Source organism: Mustela nigripes, chromosome 12 (genome assembly GCF_022355385.1).
Source record: "Mustela nigripes isolate SB6536 chromosome 12, MUSNIG.SB6536, whole genome shotgun sequence".
Classification (NCBI taxonomy): Eukaryota; Metazoa; Chordata; class Mammalia; order Carnivora; family Mustelidae; genus Mustela; species Mustela nigripes.
This window is the reverse complement of record NC_081568.1, coordinates 40995840-41010133: the sequence shown is the minus strand read 5'-3', so window position 1 is coordinate 41010133 and position 14294 is coordinate 40995840.

Below are 14294 nucleotides of genomic sequence, written 5' to 3'. Positions count from 1 at the left end.
TTTGGCTCAGGTCATCATCCCAGGGTTCTGAGCTTTCTGCTCAGCAGGGAGCCTGATTCCTCCTTTCTCTCTGCCTCTCTGCCTACTTGTGATCTGTCTGTCAAATAAATAAATTTAAAAAAAAAAAAAATGTTTCAAAGAAAAGTCCCATAAAAGAGTGGTTTAAAGATCTCTAGGTTTCGGAGCTCCTGGGTGGCTCAGTGGGTTAAAGCCTCTGCCTTCGGCCCGGGTCATGATCTCAGGGTCCTGGGATCGAGCCCCATATTGGGCTCTCTGCTTGGCAGGGAGCCTGCTTCCCCCTCTCTCTCTCTGCCTGCCTCTCTGCCTACTTGTGATCTCTGTCTGTAAATAAAAAAATAAAATCTTAAAAAAAAAAAAAGATCTCTAGGTTTCTTTCCCATTCTTTAGGAATTCTAAAGAGAAATGGAATCCTAGAGTGGCTAAGTGACCTATCCAAAGCCCCCTAGGGGATGAAGACCCGATCCCAAGGCCAGCCTGACTTCTAAATCAACTTCCTTTTTGTGGGAAGGGTCTTGAGTGCTCAGCGTCAGCGCCTCAGTTCTGCTCCTGTAAAGTGTTTGTGGGGGGTGGGGGTGATCAGCATTTTCTCCCGAGTATGGAGTCATCTGCTTTGCTCGTTTCACTTTACATGACTGATGTGTGCCCTTCTTCCTAGCTTGTGTTGAGTATTCTGTAATTTCAGACCCACATGCCAACAACAATCCTTGGGCAATTGTTGTATTACTGGGGTCCCAGAGGTAGCAGGGTTCCATAGTCCCAAGAAGTATTTATTTGTTAATTTAAGGAAAAGGAGACAAGCTGGCTAGTATTTTCATTTGAAACAGATGTTTCTTAGATTCTGTTTGAGGGCTCTGGGTTATCTTGAATTAAATTCCTAAAGTACTCACTCTAGTGCCTCACCTTTTATCCTAGTCATAAATACTTTGTTGGGCAGCAATTTAATGGCCAACTTCAGAAAAGCCATTCTTTTCTCAATGTTCTGGAGAGCTACTTGTTTGTTTTCAACTGGAAACCATTGTGTAACAAAGCAAACCAATTATTGGGGGGGGGGTTGATTTCTAGAACATGTACAAAGAAATGGACATCCCCTTGCTCCCAGTGACACTAACTCAAAGATAGAGTTCCTCTTCACTTTTACCCTTCACAGAGTGATCAATTTTTAAATATCTTTTTTGAAAAGAAAATACATTTACCTGGTTCGAAATTCTAAAATATAGTATGAGGACTACAGCTTATTGACCTTTGGGTTCCTCTCAGTGTCTGGCATCCTGCCTTGTATACAGTAGGGACTGTATATGTTTTTGTGGACTGGGTAGGTGAGTGAGTGTGAATTGAGAAGTTGTGGGAGACACAGGAAGAAGGGGCTTAGGATGAGGCAGCAGACATTGTGCCTGAGATTTATGGACTTCAGGGGAACCCAGATGAAACTCCCAGGCCAGTTGCAAATTTGACCACGACTTTATCTAGAGATCTGGTCTAAAAGCAGTGATATCAGGGGCACCTGGCTGGCTCTGTTGGAAAAGCTTATAACTCTTGATCTTTGGGGTCATGAGTTTGAGCCCTATGTTGGGTATAGAGATGAGTTAAAGAAATAAAAACTGAAAAAAAAAATTAAAAAAAAAATGTAGCATCAGACTCTTGAGTTAAGCGTTACCTAAAGACTTTGTGCCCTTCACTCCCCCTAAAAAGATTATGCACCAGCCTGAGTCTTGGGGTTGCAAACAATAAAAACTAATTTTGATTGACTGAAACAAAGAAAGGAATTCATTGAAACAGTCTTGACCTCAAAGAATCCATGGACAGCCTAGACAACCAGGCTAGAAATACAGGCAGACATGAAGGGAGGCTGGGGGGCCAGACCTCCCAGAGGAAACCACACCACAGGAAAAGTGCTGCTGCTGGACACTGGCAACATGCGGAGGATGGGGGCCGTGGCTGCCCCAGCTGCCCCAGCCACAGCCACATACCGCCTGCCACCGTTCCTGGGGTAATTGTTGCACATTGCCTGCTTCTCTGGGTTCCTGTCTCCTGATCACGATCCAGGTGGGACTGACTGGGTCCCAAGTAGTCAGTAATGAGGGAAAACTGCTACCTGTGCCTTCTGGCTTCCAGAAGTGAAATGCAGGCCCTGCCTCACACAGTGGCCTGTTCTCCAAACTGATAAAGGCCATTTAGAGGCTGAGTAATTGGGAAAAGGATATAAGTCCATTATGCAGTTCTCTACTAACAATTTGTAAGCCCTGAACAGAAAGAATTAAAGAGTAGAATCTGTATAAAGTGCTATATAACACAGCATGGGAGTGGAACTCTCAAACCGGAAGAGGTAGCTCTTACACTTGTTATCCAGTGTCTGCTGCAGGAGTGGGCAGGTGGGCCATCTACAGGGAAGATGGGGAGCCATCTCACTTTCTTCTGAGTCCTTAAGGAGAGAATTCTTACTGAGCAGATAGGCATGGAAAGCTATGCGAGGTAGAAAGGACTATGTGCGCATCAAGACGCAATTACCTTTCTTTGTTTTCAGAAAACGCGATAACTTCATTGTAGCTGGATTGAATGCTACACGTTGGGCTGTGCTGTGACAGCTGCTGGCAGGCACCACATTGGGGAAGGCATGCATGTTTCACTAAGGAATTTAAACCACTTCAGTAGGCAATGGGGAAGTCATGGAGGAATGGGGATTGTGTGGGATTATTTGAATTTTAAAAACATCATCTAGTAGTAAATGGATCCTAGAACAATATAAGGATGAAGGATAAGAATAAAATGTTGAAGGAATATCTGATGACCTTCAGGCTTTAAGGGGATGGAGGGTCTAGGCCAACTCAGAGATTTTTGTCTTGGGTGACTAGGTGCATGGTGGGATCTTCACTAAAGAAAGGGCCTCCTAGGGGTGCCTGGGTGGCTTAGTGGGTTAAAGCCTCTGCCTTCGGCTCAGGTCATGATCCCGGGGTCCTGGGATCGAGCCCCACAACGGGCTCTCTGCTCCACAGGGAGCCTGCTTCCTCCTCTCTCTCTGCCTGCCTCTCTGCCTACTTGTGATCTCTGTCAAATAAAAAACAAAAAACAAAAACAAAAACAAACAGATGACACCTAGAGCAGATCTAAATGAAGGTGTCCAGTGGGAAGATGAATATAAGGTTCTAGGAGAGGAAAGTTGGGATGGGTAACCCAGATTTGGAAGTCACTGGCAAACCTGCTGTACATGAAGCTGTAAGAGTGAATGAGGTTGACCTGGGAAAACAGGAAGGACATGAAGAGAAAAAGGCCAAGGGCAAGGACCTGTGAACACAAGCAAGGGGCAGGCGGAGGAAGGGGAGCTGGCCAAAAAGACGGGGCAGGAGCAGGCAGTTAGAGTGGGGAGGTGAGCCAGCCTCTTATTAAACTTCCTTGTGAACAATTTCTTTCGATTCTTGTGCTTCAGTCTGGTCCCACACCACCAAGTCAAACCACAGTTAAAATATTTGGCCAGTACCTTTTCATTCAAGTATTTTTTGAATTATTTTAATATCTGATTTTAATCTATTGTTTTCTAGTTGGAAGTCCCCTGGGTCAGTGCAATGCTTCCCTGGAAACTGCCTGAGGGGGGTGGAAATCCTTTTAAGGATCTGCAATTGTATGCACTAGTGTGTAAATAACTTGTAAGGCTGACTGGAAGTTGATAAAACCTTTGTGAATTTCACTTCCGTTCATTTATCTTACAGAAATCCACACACAAGTGTACAAAAACACATGCATAAAATTGTTTATTGTGACTTTTAAAAAAAATCAAAGAGCTAGAAATAGCCCAAATAACTGTCAGCAGGAGACAGTTAACTCAATTCCAGTGTGTTTACACCATGGACTACTATGCAGCCAAGAAAAAGAATAGGGTTTATCTATAGGCACCAATATGTAAAGATGTCCATGTTACGGATATTGTTATAGATGCCTTATATCGACTGGGGGGGGGGACAGGTTTCAGAGCCATGCACTTAACATGTATATAGGTAAATCCATATAATGCATTTATGTAATCCATTAGTCATTCAAGCGATACTGTTGAGTCAGGCACTATGCTGGGAATTCACTAGTGAATAAGACAGAAAACATTCCTGTCTCAGTGAGGGAATTTTCTAGTGAAGGGGGTCAGGTCAAAAGAGTAAAACAATAAATATATAAATTCACACGCTAATTAGTGCTATGAAGAAAATAAAGCAGGGTTAAGACCTGAAAAGTAGCTAGGTATGTTGAGGGGATGTGGGTAAGGAGTTATTTTAAATAATTTAGTCAGGAAGAGAGTGTTTCTCAGGAGAGAACATCTCAGCCGTGATCTGAATGAAGTACGGGAGTGTCCTAGAGTTCCCCAGAGCAACAGAACCAACAGGGATGTGTGTATGTGTGTGGAAACGGGGAGAAAGAGAGAATGAGAGAGAGACATCTATTTTAAGGACTTGACTTATATGATTGTGGAAGCTTAGTAAGTCCAAAATCTGCAGGTTAGGCAGCAGGCTAAAGACCCAGGGAAAAGATTTGCAGTTTGAGACCAAAGGCTGTCTGCTGGCAGAATTCCTTCTTGCTTGGGGGAGATCAGTCTTTTTTCTAGTAAGGCCTTTAGTTGTTGGATGGTAACCAACCACTTTGTGTAGGGCATTCAGCTTTGCTCAGAGTTCACCCATTTAAATGTTAATCTTATCCAAAAATCACCTTCACAGAAGCATTCAGAATAACGTTTGACCCAATCTTTGGTCCAACCACGACCCAGCCAAGTTGGTACCTAAAAGTAACCATCACAAGTCCATTCCTTGTCAACTTGTCACCCACCTGCATCTCCTTAACCCATACTGAGTCTCTGAATAGACAATAACAAGGTCATTCTTCCATCTAACAGGACACAACTATCCTGTGTATAAAACTAGAAGAGGATACAAAGTTAATAATAATGCAGGGTTTGATCTCGTTCAGAAAGCACCACAGGTTCACGAACTTTTGACACTTGCCTAGTCCCTCAAATGTCATCCTAAGCTACCTGATTCCAGCCCTTTCCTGGGCATTTTACATTTGACTGTTCAGATTCTGCGGGGTAATTCTGGCTATGCGTTATGCTAGGCCAGAAGTTGGCTAAAGTAATAGAAAATGACTCTATCCACAAGGTGGCAGTATTGTATAACCGTTGAAAACCATGACACAGCATGGGCTCTTGACCATCCCCTTCCGTGGCTTATTTGTGATCTATTAAGTGAATGTCTGGTTTTGTATCTTCTCTTAATCTGGAAATAAATAAGCAGTTTCACTCCCAGAGTGTTTTAAAGTTCTGAGATGCATTGACTCGAGATATAAAAAAGCAGGGTTTTCTGGACTCAGGAAAGTCTGAGTTCAAATGCAAGGAGCATCCTGGCTTATTGCACTTGGTCGAGTTAACTGAGAGCTCAGGTTTACAGATATGCCTCAGCTGCCCTATCTAAAAATTTAGAACAGTTGGGGGCAACTGGCTGCCTCAGTAGAACATGCATCTCTTGATCTCAGGGTCCTTAGTTTAAGTCCATGCTGGGTGTAGAGCTTATTTAAAAAAAAAAAAAAAGTAAAACAATGAAGGGGTGCCTAGGTAGCACGGTCAGTTAAGCATCTGTCTCTTGAGTTCGGCTCTGGTCCTGATATCAGGGTCGTGATCTCCGGGATCATGAGATTGAGCCCTGCATCAGGCTCCTCTCTCAACAAAGAGTCAGTCTGCTTGAGATTCTCTCTCTCCCTTGCCCTCTACCCCTCCACCCCCTCAAATAAATAAATATTATTTCCCCCATGAAGTCTTTTTTTTTATGACATGAAATAATATAGGTAAGAATACTACTATAGGGGCGCCTGGGTGGCTCAGTGGGTTAAGCCGCTGCCTTCGGCTCAGGTCATGATCTCAGGGTCCTGGGATCGAGTCCCGCATCGGGCTCTCTGCTCAGCAGGGAGCCTGCTTCCTTCTCTCTCTCTCTGCCTGCCTCTCAGTGTACTTGTAATTTCTCTCTGTCAAATAAATAAATAAAATCTTTAAAAAAAAAAAAAAAGAATACTACTATATAAAATGCCATATAAATGTTAAAAGTAATTATTATCTTAGCATTGGAAAATCAATCAGGGTAGATGTCATCTGAAAGCTCGGTATCTTCAAGTTGATTCAAAGCAAGTTTCTGAGGCCTTTAGATTAGCCTAGAATATTTCATTTCTCTTTCCTGTGACACGTCTTAGCCAGTTATGACCTTGTCAAAAGTAATCTTCTATATGAAAAGATCAGTTATGGTACCATAATTATTACACTTCTCTTATTTTTGGCTTTGGACAAGAATTGTGAATTACCGGGACGCCTGGGTGGCTCAGTTGGTTAAGCAGCTGCCTTCGGCTCAGGTCATGATCCCAGCGTCCTGGGATCGAGTCCCACATCGGGCTCCTTGCTCCGCAGGGAGCCTGCTTCTCCCTCTGACTCTGCCTTCCACTCTGTCTGCCTGTGCTTGCTCTCACTCTCTCTCTCTCTTACAAATAAATAAATAAAATCTTAAAAAAAAAAAAAAAAAAGAATTGTGAATTACCTATTTCAGCTGACAGCATATCTCCTTCCATGGGGAAGGTTAACAAAAGTCACCTCTGGCTTGAATTACCTAATATAATAGCAGCAGAGTATATTTGTATGAGGTTAATGGCTTAAACGAAGTGCTTTTACAGATCCTATTTCAACTAGGGCAGAAGCTATGGCAATCAATGATACAGTGGGAGATGAGAAAATATAGGCTTAGAAGGTCAATAGGATTTGAAATTCTAAGCAGCAACAGAAAATATAAAAAATAATTGAGTCTTGGGCACCTTGCTGTAGGTTAGAAGGAGCCAGAAGTTAAGTATAAAGGGTCTTAGGTCTATCATTTGCCTAGCAAAGAGAACACGGAAAAGAAACAGTCATGGGAGCTCAGATTAGGTTCAGGGGACAGTAGGAAGTAAGGAGGGGCTGGAAAGTCTGGTAGATAGCTAAGATTAAGTAAATCAGTTGGCTTGAGAAACTGAAAGGGAAAGAGGCAGACGAAATTAACACAGGAATTGGTTAGAAATAAACTGTGGTTTAAAAAGGATGGCTGGTGGGGATAGGAGGATGGAGGTAAATAGCTGAATTCAGGTATCACCAGGTAGAGAGCCAGGGACTACTGGGCATGGAGGAGATGGGTGTCAGCCTGCAAAAGTGTAGAAGTTGAGGCTCAGCTAAAAGTCAGAAACCCCACTGATAGAGCACCCGAGTTGCAAGTTGCAGAACTTCAACACTGAGAGGCCCACCTGCTGGAGGGGGACAGTGTCAGTCAAATGTGGGTCTACTGAGGTACCTAAGGCTAGTTGCTGCCTATTCAGATGCAGAGCAGACTCTGGGGTTTGGATCCCTCATGCTAACTGTGAAAGTGAACGGGGCATTCATCCTAGAACAGTGGTTTTGGATTGTGGGCGGTTCTCAAAGGCTGGTGGTGTTGGGTAAAAGACCAGAGCTTCACCTTCCTTACATGATAGATGTAACAATGAATGCTCTGATGCGGATCATGAAAAGCTCAAGTTAGTGCATCACAAAATACTTTATATACTGTAAATGCTATATAAATATAATTTGGCTTGCTCTGCCCTACAATCAAGAGTTCTTTTTTTGTCCAATCAGGCACCTGGCTCTGCTTACTGCAGGAAGCCCTTTTGCAGCAGCCTTGGGCTTGACCAGGATGAAATGTAGCAGCTAAGCCATTTTCTGTGATCGGTATCAGTACTTCCTGGCATTAGCACGGGGAGTTGAGAGTTAACAGGATGTATTTTAGGACCCACTCTCCTCAGGAAAGGCAACTCAAGCATCTTCCAAATTTAGTCTCACAAAGGAGAGTAGATTACTATAGTGAGTAATAATGAGTCACTGGGAGCAGTTTCGTGCCCTTGCCAATGAACAATGCAGAGGAAGAGAGCAGGGGCTGAGAAAAGGAAGGGACAAAGAAATGGCAGAAACTCCACAGTACAAAATTCTTCCCAATAAAAATAGCCAACACAAATATCCCCAAAGGTGGTGCATGACAGCCCATTTCCAGGAATGGCTTGTGTGATTAAAAGAGAAATTTTGAAATATAATTTGATTTCCAAAATATTGCCAGGTCAGACCCACTTGACCAGAACGAGATAACTCGGGTGGAATGGGGAACTTGAGGGAAACTCGGGCATTTCATCTTTTCCAAGTCCTGCCCTTGGTATGGTTTCCGACGAGTACATGGAACATCAGTGATTTGAATTTCCTCCCTGTCAGGACGCATCCCTGGCATTTAAATATGTCACTGCAGAACTCATTGCAGACAAATGAGTTACAGCCTCAGGCATTATTTCAAAGCAATTAGGGGAGGAAGGGGTGGGACTAGTGGAAACAGTATTTTAAGAAGACAGGAAACAAGCTTTGCTTGATTTTCACTGTTGAATCTTATTCCTTGCCAAGAATAAGACTGTGTTGAAGAGTAAAATCATTTCATGATTTCCTTCTATGAGAATCTAAGTAAGGATATTTTCAGGTCCAAAAAAAAAAAAAAAAACCCACCCCCAAACCCCAGCACCTACAGAGGTCACTCACTGAGGCCCTTCCCCCACCACTAGTGAGAGCTACACCTAAAACTAAGATTCAATTTTTGCCTTTCTTAAATGCTTTAAAAAGAAGATTATTTCCCAATGAAACAAGATGGCACCGGGGAGTGAAACAAACCATCTCAGGAAACAAATTTAGGATTGCTAGAAGGAGGGATGCGGAAGCTGGGTGAAGGACATTGGGAGGGTAGATGCTATGGTGAGTGCTGTGAATTGTGTAAGACTGATGTATCACAGACCTGTACCCCTGAAACAAAAAATACATTATGTGTTAATAAAAAAATTAAAAATTGAAAAAAATTAAAAATTTTTTTTATTTAAAAAAAAATTGAAAAAACAAAAAAGATTATTTCCCAGTCTCTGATTTGGGAGCCTCCTCTAATTTCCATCCATGTATCTATAGCTATGTCTCATTGTTAGAGAATCTGATTTTCCTGACATGTGTTAAGGAGCATTGGTAAGGACCTACCCATCCAAATTTTATGTATTATCTGAATTTTAAAAAGCTTTAAAAGAAAAAGAACAAGCAAATTTCCTTCTGCTTTAAAGTATAGGAGTCATTTCAGTAAATAGCACAATACATTTAAAGCTAGGAAGAGCCTTGGAATCTGACTTTTCTTTTAAAAAGATTATAACATTGAATAAATAAATAAAATCTTAAAAAAAAAAAAAAAAAGGGACGCCTGGATGGCTCAGTTGGTTAAGCCATTGCCTTCAGCTCAGGTCACGATCCCAGAGTCCTGGGATCCAGTCCTGCCTCTGGCTCCTTGTTCAGCAGGGAGCCTGTTTCTCTCTCAGCCTCTGCCTGCCACCCTGCCTGCTTGTGCTCTTTCTCTCTCTCAATCTGACAAATAAATAAATAAATAAAATCTTAAAAAAAAAAAAAAGATTATAACATTGAAGCCTAGGAAAATATTTAAGGTAGAGTCACAACTAAAATTAAGATTTCTCTGACTACATACATAGGTCAGGATACTTTACCTCATATCATTTAACCTAGTCCTTAAACACCCGACTCTGTTTTCTCCTCTCCCACCCCAACTACTTTTTGAGAATAAAATTAATTTCCATTACTCTATTATTGTTTCCATGGGCTTTTGCTTAAAGTTAGGGAAACTTCCGGGTTCTCTACTACTCTAAATGTAGATGGCAACGATTTAGCTACATAGATGAAGAAGGACACATTCTCATTTAACCAGTTATACTGAAATGCTTAACTTAAGCATTTAAAAGGTATCTGTAGTAAATTCCAGATTAATCTAAGTTTTAGAACACTGATGAGTTGAATTCTTCCCCATCTCTAAGACCTTGCACACTTATTTTTTGGGAATACTTGAGCTCATGCAAAATATGAGAGATGTGAAAACATATGAGATTATTCTGTTTTTCCTATTTGGTCAACTCCAGTCTTGATTTTGAGAGGCCTTTGACCTCATTCTCTCTTACTGGAAACTAATCTTTCCCTCACTTCAACCAAATCTAAATATATGTAGAATACAATTGCTTCACTAATGGCCAACAAATGTGTCTTGTTAGCTATGTCCATAATAGGACCATTTTCAATTGTATGAGCACATCCTTATAAACCACAGACTTGCAAAATTCTTGACATTTTGTAATGGGTAGGGAAGGGAGCAAGAGCTGCAATGAAAAGATATATTCTAATTAAATTTATTAGGTTTTATGACAACAGGTGGTCAGAAAAGAAAACCTAACAGCCTTTTAAGGACCGATTGAAAAAAATTAAGATTGAAATTTGTAAAGATAAATATAAGAAATCAAAGAATAGCTCATGATTATGAGTTTCATCATCACAAACTGTACCAAGACAGACAATTTTATGATATAAGGGGTCTTAAGACTCCCCATAGCATTTCTAGAAATATATCATAACCAATTAATTTTAGATGTGAGCAAGGATTTAGCTACACAAATATTCATTAAAGCATTATTTATACTAGCAGACGTTGGGAAGTAACCAGAAAACTCAACTGGGATTGGACAAATGTTGGTCCATCAATACAATACGTATTTTTAAGTTTATATTAAAAATTATTCTTTGGGGGAACCTGGGTGGCTCAGTCGGTTAAGTGTCCAGACACTCAGATCTCAGGGTTGTCAGTTTAAACCTCATGTTGGACTCCACCCTGGCTGGGTATGAGCCTACTTAAGAAATAGTGATAGGGGCACCTGGGTGGCTCAGTGGGTTAAGCCACTGCCTTCGGCTCGGGTCATGATCTCAGGGTCCTGGGATCGAGTCCTGCGTCGGGCTCTCTGCTCAGCAGGGAGCCTGCTTCCTCCTCTCTCTCTCTGCCTGCGTCTCTGCCTACTTGTGATCTCTCTCTGTCAAATAAATAAATAAAATCTTTAAAAAAAAAAAAAGAAATAGTGATAAATAAATAAATAAAAATGAGTCTTTGGAATATTATTTATTTATATGTGTTAAAAAACAAAATTCAACCCAGTAAATGAAGATCTAATTGGCTTTATTAAATGACTCATGAATTGGGCGACATCTCATCTCGCAAGCAGAGGGCAGCTCCTGCAGTTGTACAAAATGGAAGGCTTTTATAGGAACAAGGGTGGGGCAAGAAAATTACAAGCAGAAGAAAAGAAAGGATTGTTTCAGAAGGGATCACCTTCCTTGAGTGGGGAGGGCAAGGGGTCTTAGTATACAGATTACCTCATTACCTCACCTTCCTTTGGGAGATAGAGGAGGTCCAAGAGACAGTTTATCTCCTTAGTGGTGATCAGAAAATTCCTGACTGACCGGTTCAGACTTAATTTCTGAGGGAGGTTGAAACTACAATTAGATTAGGTATTAAGCCCTGGTTTACCGACTTGGGGACTTAACTCAAGAGAGGCTATTTTGAGTCTGTGGTTTTCCTTTTAATCTATGGAATTGTGTCCAACAATTTATTAAGTGGGGAAAAAAAAGAAAACAGGTTGCAAAACTGAATGTGCATTATGACTAGTAAATTTTAAGAAATAAAATTAAATATATGTATATACATATTTGATATATATACATACACCTAACACACACATACAATATGCATAGAAAAGACTGGATATTTATACACAGCAAAATGTTAACATTTGGTGATTATCTCTTAAGAGATTTTTGGATTTTTTTTTTTATGATTTATCTAAACTTTCTAAAGTTTTTCAAATGAATATCTGTCACTTATTAAAGTTTTTTGGGGCGCCTGGGTGGCTCAGTTGGTTGAGTCTGCCTTTGGCTTGGGTCATGATCCCAGGGTCTTGGGATCCATTCCCACATTGGGCTCCTTGCTCAGTGGGGGGCCTGTTTCTCCTGCCTGTCCCTCTCCCCGCTTGTCTGTGTGTGTGCGCGCATGCCCTCTTTCTCTCAAATAAATATATAAAATTCTTATAAAGATTTAAATTTTTAAAGTTTTTTTTTTTTTAAGATTTTATTTATTTATTTATTTATTTGACAGACAGCGAGACGGAGAGAGCACAAGCAGGGGGAGTAGCAAGGGGAGAGGGAGAAGCAGGCTCTCCACTGAGCAGGGAGCAGATATGGGGTTTGATCCCCAGACCCTGGGATCACGACCTGAGCCGAAGGCAGACTTTTACTGACTGAGGCACCCAAGTGCCCCTATTTATTTATTTAGAGAGCACCTGTAGGGGTAAAGGCAGAGGGAGAATGAGAGAGGGACAGAGACAGAGACAGAGACAGAGAATGAATCCTCACTAGGTTCCAAGCTCAGCACAAAGCCTGATATGGGCCCTATTTCATGAAGCTGAGATCATGACCTGATCTGCAATCAAGAGTCAGACGTTTAACTAAATAAAGGTGCCCCAAATATTTGTCACTTATAAGAAAAAGAACAAAGTCATTGGGTAGCATATGATGGAACTTACAGAATCTTGAAGTCACATGGGTGAAAAGCATAAATAAGTTCAAAGAATGAAATTAATTGAAATAAACCTATGGCTAATGACTCCATTGAAAGTAAGAAATGTTCACAGCCTGCTTCAAATGTGGCTGAAGTAGCTATGGTAGGTAGCTATCATAGACAGCTACTTCATAGGTATCATAGGGGCAGCAACCCCTTTTTATAAAACCTCATGAACAGAGCAGAGGGAGAAAAGAGGAATTGAGACAAGAAAGGGACACAGAAATTGCTGTCACTATCAAAGACTGGAAAAGAGACTAAATGAATTATCACTCTGATCCAACAGGACATTTCTGATGGTCTTGTTTTAAAGTACTCCACTCACTCACTCATCTGATCCTGATTGTGCACAAAGCAATAAAACAATGGAACACCACCTAAGAACCTAAGACAGTATTTGACATCTTCTAAGACATTCCATTTTTTCTATTTATTTGTCCCAAACAACTTTGAGATGGGCAGACCATCCTTGTTTTAATTTTCCTCCTTACAGCCTCTGTCTATAATTGTTGTGCTTGTCTTTATTATCTTACTCAAATTGCACTCTGGTTACCAGTGATCTTTCCTCGGGTAAATACTGTGGCTTTACAAAGATGTTTTCAATTCATCTTGACCTATCTATGAACATGGAAGTAATCACTAAGGCGTGATTACCTCAATCTCCATTCTACTCCTTTTTCTAATTCCTTTGGTTACAGGTTGGGGTTCTAGTTCTTTTTTTGCTATGAAGACCGGTGTGATCTTGGACAAGCCTCTTGTGTCCTAGTGGACACAACTGTTATGTGTGAAGCCACTCTGTACATTGCAAAGCATTTCAAAATATGATCATTGAAGCAGATGATCTCTAAGTTTCCCTCAAGGTCTAAAATTTTTAGTCTATATTTTTGGTTATATTTTTAGTGAATTCATGTGATCCAAGAATTGCATTTTGGCAAATTTTAGAAGACTCCTTCCATTATACCAAAGCTGCTGCTGATTCAATAAGTACAGAATGATTTGTAGCTTTAATAATAACATCAAAAACAGGTACTTCTTCAATTGCTGAAGTTGAAAATTACCAGAAATGATGCATGATTTTAAGGAAAAGGCTGTGTTATAGTTTGTGCCTAAAACCTTTATTTTCTATGTTAACTACCCTTCAACATTTGCCCTTCTAAAATCTGACAAATTTAAATTTTTTTTTTTTGGACAAATTTTAAATCTTAACATAGAGGCAACCGAAATCAAATTTGAAAAGGGTATGACTACTCATACAGCATTTTGCTGGATATTGTCAGTGTTGGAATAGTGACTACAGCAGGCAGGAAACAAATGAGGAGGCTCACCACATATATACATAGAATCATCATCAAATCTCAGAGGTGGAAGGGCTTCTAAAAGTCATTTAGACTGGTGGGTCCCAGAGGGTTTGATTTCAAAAGCTTATAAAAGTTCAAAACAAACAGCAACAACAAAAAGGAGGGCAAACATAAAAATGTCAGTTTATAATTTGACAAATAAGTATACCAACAAAAGAATAAAATAACCATCTATCATCAGCGCCATTTTATAAAAAAGGTTGCTTTAATGACATGTGTAGGACGATAAACTCTCAGAATAAAGTATGATTTGAAATTAAATAAATGAAGGTGCACCTGCGTAGCTCAGTCCTTAATCATCTGCCTTTTGCTGGTCATGATCCTGGGACTGAGTTCCAGGTCCAGCTCTCTGCTCACTGGGGTGCCTGCTTCTCCTTCTGCCCCCCCCCCCCCCCCC